The sequence below is a fragment of the Leuresthes tenuis genome, unplaced genomic scaffold (genome assembly GCF_036924035.1).
Source record: "Leuresthes tenuis unplaced genomic scaffold, fLeuTen1.0.hap1 SCAF_15, whole genome shotgun sequence".
Classification (NCBI taxonomy): Eukaryota; Metazoa; Chordata; class Actinopteri; order Atheriniformes; family Atherinopsidae; genus Leuresthes; species Leuresthes tenuis.
In genome coordinates this window covers 28,432,271-28,436,820 of record NW_027325369.1, presented here as the reverse complement: position 1 = coordinate 28,436,820, position 4,550 = coordinate 28,432,271, and the positions used below count along the sequence as shown (strand labels likewise).

Here is a 4,550-nt window from a genome sequence, read left to right as displayed (position 1 = left end):
GATTTTGTCTCTGCATTTCCTCTCTCATTAAGATTTCCCACCTCTCTTTAAAGAAAAAAATCCTACAGTCTGAGCTATCACTCACTCTCCTTTCCTGTCTCCCCATTCATCTCTATTATTCACTTTTCTGTATCTATCACTGTCACTTTCTCTCAGGCTTTGACTCACTTTCCTTCAGAAGCCTTCCCTTCTCCCCCCTCCCTTTCCTCTGCCATATACCTCCATCTCTGCCTCCATTTCTGGTGCATACACAGCGGATGGCAGCGGCCCACTCAGTCCTCTCAGGGAGCAGAAGGTTTGTCCACTCCCACTCAGGCTTTGCGTCATGGAACACAGAGAAATAGAGACAGAAGAGAGAGAACAGATGGGAGGAGGACACACTGGCTGCCTGTTTTATAACATTACTCCTGACAACACTGTGGTCATCAGTTCGACTCTGTAAGGTAGCAGGCCATTGTGGACTCATCAAGCAGGTCTATATTTAGGACTGAGCTGAATATAGAAGAGCAGGAACTGACACCTTGGAGCGAAAAGGAAATTTTGTCCCACGCTAGTGAAAAGTTTAAACATCTTATTCATAATTCTGAGCAGTTCAAATCAAGTCAATTTGAAGTGCTTTAAAAGATTTAAACAACCCTCAAGCACGTGTCTTATTTCAGCTATTTTTGACCTCTTAAATCCATGTTAGTTTCATTAACCAGACACAAGTCTTCGTACCATAAACCCACCTTCACAGACCTGTTGCCTATGTGAAAATCCAATCTGAGGACCTCATTATCCTGAGATTGGTGTTACCATAGCAACCTGATGCACATCAGTTCATGACATCATAACTGACTCAATCGCTTCCATTTACGCAAGTGCGGAGACAATTCAGACCATTATGCTGTTTGTTTTTGCCTTTATCAGCTCCTGTCTATGTCTTCAAACAGGCAATAGATGCCACAGATGCCCGCTGTGAATGATGACGATAAAAATATGCTGTAATTCAAAAAAGGCACACAGGATACTATTAATACAGCATGTTCGAATGCAAATTGTGCTTACTGGATTTACACAAAAACAAAGCAAAAATTAGATTTGTACTGTCATATAAATATGAGATTAGATCGCCTCACTGCAAGGCTGAACATGAACATTAAAATCTGGGTCATGCTGAAAGCAAAACATCCACCCATGTTCCCATGTTTTTCCCAATGATACCAGACAGCTAGATAAAGATATATAGAAACAGACAAGTTGCCTCAAAAGCTCCAGAGAGAGCCAAGATGGAACCAGAGTGTGATGTGATCATGTAGCATTATCTGGAACAGCCTCACTGATAATGAATTAGAGACTGAATGTGAGGACACTCTGACAGTATGCTTGTTTTACGGAAAGTAAGAATGGCTTTTGTTTCAGTACTGAAATTCAACTAAAGATGTGGGTGTTAAGTGCAATAAAATATTCGAAAAGTAAAAAAGCTACCTGAAAATTGTCGGAGGTATAGATTCTTAGCATAATGAGAGATGCTGAGCTATTTATGATCTTGAGCATAAAATGTGTCACAATTCTTTTCTGCAGTCAGATCCATTTTTTTTTGTTTTATGATTTCCATTTTAAAAATATATAGATGGTGACAGCATGAGTTCAAATACAGTCTTTGGTAAGCTACGTGTGGCGAACTTGTGAGCCAACCTAAATGAGGTTGTATGTTGAAAGGCCCTGCCCTTTAAAAACAAACCACAAGAGTACCTCCTGAATTAGTCTCCCAAAGGTTGGTAGATGAAAAGCACAGAAACTTCATATAAAATCATTTTTGTGTTCTGTGGCACAGCGTGTTTGGAAGTAGGGCTTGATTAAGTTTGCTTGAAAAATAGTTGCAGAACAACAACTGTGGGATTTCAGTTTGAAATAGGAAATGCAGTAACACTCATTGTGGTTAGAAAAAAATAAAAACAGAAGCCACTTAGTTAAGGTGGATAAACAATCCAGTTTTGTTCACACATTCATTCACACCAACCTCCTCCTTGCAGACTTTTCATTGGCCCCTGTCCAAGAGAAGGTGCTGTCACAAAGAACCTTACTACTGGTGGTAAGTCTCCATCAAGTCCACATTATGATTTAAGTGAAGTAGCTGTTTTTCCCAGTCGGATCAGCATTTTTCTTCTGCAGTTCTATTTCTCAGCAGGGACTCAAATTATTGTGACTTTATGTGTCTGCAAGCTTATGACTCATAACAAGGCGAGCTGAATGAAACAGTTAAATCAGCTGCAATATTTCGGTCTATGGTGTGTCATCACTGCTGTCCATGGTGCTGATTTTGAGACCACCAGAATGAGAGAGCTGTCCAGATTACTAACCTTCTTAGATCTGCTGACACAAAGAATTCCTTACCATATGGAGCCATAACTGTGGCAGGATTATTTACAAATGTGTGTGGAGAGCTGTGTATCTGTGTCTCAATCCCAGTGTGCATAATCAGATTTAGAAATGATCAAAATAATCTAAATTGGTACTGAGAAATGTGATTGTGCATCCCACAAGAATCTGTAAAGGCATAATCTTTTTTGATGAATCAAAAATGTGTTGTTTTTTTAAATAGACTGAAATAAATTCTTCAAATCTTTTTTCCCTCGGGAGATGGAAATACAGATAAAAGAGGCCTATACCAACTAATTGGCTGTCTTTTTATACACAAATTTTGCTGTACTTCTGTTGTAGAAGATCTGTGGATGATTGTTTTGTTTGCCCTGAGCTAAGGTTCACAAGCTCCCTCTGCCAGGCTGTGCACTGCTCTTCCTGTGCTGTTTCAATATATTTATAGCTTTCAAACCCTCCATCTTTCAGTGGTAGGCTCAAGTGACCTTAAGCATGACTTCATTTGGCAGAGCAGTACTTGTGGTCGTAGTTGTGTCTTGGACTCTTGACATCATCTTCTAATATTATTGTTTTTGCCAAAGTTGCATATTTGATGCTACAGAGTTTTATCCAGTTGAAATTTAGGTAATTCAATCTGTCATTTTTCCCACCTAGGAAATGGTCGAGGAGAAGTGGGACAGTCACCTGACTCAGGTTTGGCTTTTATTTCAACTTCCTAGACTCTACAGCTGCTTCTTTCCACAATAAATATGCTTGATTAATTTTAGAAAACATCATGGCTTAAATGATAAAATACATAATAAAAGGTGTTTAATTACAGAAAGCGTTGCAACAGTTTTCCCATTGGCGACAGGTCCCATGACTGTACCAAAATCTGTTGGGTGGACCCTGCATGTCCAAAAATTCTGTTGTAGGGGTATCCTGCGGGCTGAAAACCAACCAATTCTGCAAGAGAATGGGTTGATATGTGTTGCTGCTGCACAAAAAGAGCTTCTATCTTTAGAGAATCTGGGAGCTATGACATGACGGTGGCCATGATTGCTGAAAAAACAGTCTTGAAAACCTGTAAATATTGGTAAATAAAAAAAGAAAAGAAGGAAGGAAGGAAGGAAGAACAACTCATAATAGGACCAGCACTGATGTTAAAGCTTTGTTTGGTCTTAATAGGATGGAAGAAATACAATTCTTGCTGCTGGCTACAAACCATTTATTTTCTTAGAAATACAGATCTTTTGCTTCAAGACAGATGGTGAAGATTCGGCTGTGATGAGGTGAAAGGATAAAAAAAATATATGAGATCACCTCATGTTATTCATTCTTTCCTTTTATATAATAGTTATCAGGACATTGTTCTGACGCAAGTCAGGGAGTTGTGAACCGGTGTGTGGTGTTTGGTGCCTCTGCCTCTATGTGTGTGAGTCATATTGTCACCTACTGGGATCAGGATGGTAGGTCAAATGAACAGCAAACAGTTGTTTTGACAGTGAGTTGGGGCTTGTTTGGTGTGTAAATGGTGTTGTGTAGGTGTTACTTGAAATTATTCAAAACTTATCAGCCACTATTAGGAGCAATTGGCTTCAGTAAACACACACCTCATCAGCATGTACTTTTGTTATTACTTGATTTTGAGAAACATTACGGGAAATCCACAAAAGAGAATCTGACTAGTATCACACTTCTGAGTGTTAAATGTGTATACTCTATGCTGACTCAACAATGACTCAGCATTACCTGCATAATACCAATGCTTTGTTAAATATAACACAAACTGGTTTCCTTCTCATTGGTAAGTAAAAGGTAATGCTCAAATGTTTTAGTTATTTTAAAGCCAACATAATCCATAAGTTTTCACATAGTTTTCAATTAATCATTTAAGCACAGTCTACACATAACAGACAATTTATCAAAGAACCCATTTTAAATTCTATCTTTAAATGACACAAGAAGTGGACTGAAAATCAGTGGCAACAGGTCTTATGGAGGAACGAAGCAGTGTGGGATCATCTCGAATTCAGTTTTATTTATATAGCACTATAACGCAAAACATTTCATCTCAAGGATACAGTCCAGTTTAAGCCAGTTTAATGCATTGTCTGCCAAAGTTGGTAACATTTTCAGGGGATGTAGCTCAGTGGTAGAGCACATGCTTTGCATGTATGGGGTCCTGGGTTCAATCCCCAGCATCTCCA

General features: G+C 38.9%; 1 non-coding gene across 1 annotated transcript; it reads left to right on the top strand.

Annotated features, from left to right (window-relative positions):
* The first annotated feature begins 4,478 nt into the window (after positions 1–4,478).
* Positions 4,479–4,550, top strand: trnaa-ugc (transfer RNA alanine (anticodon UGC)). The gene has a single exon. It is a non-coding gene; the product is annotated as a tRNA-Ala (tRNA).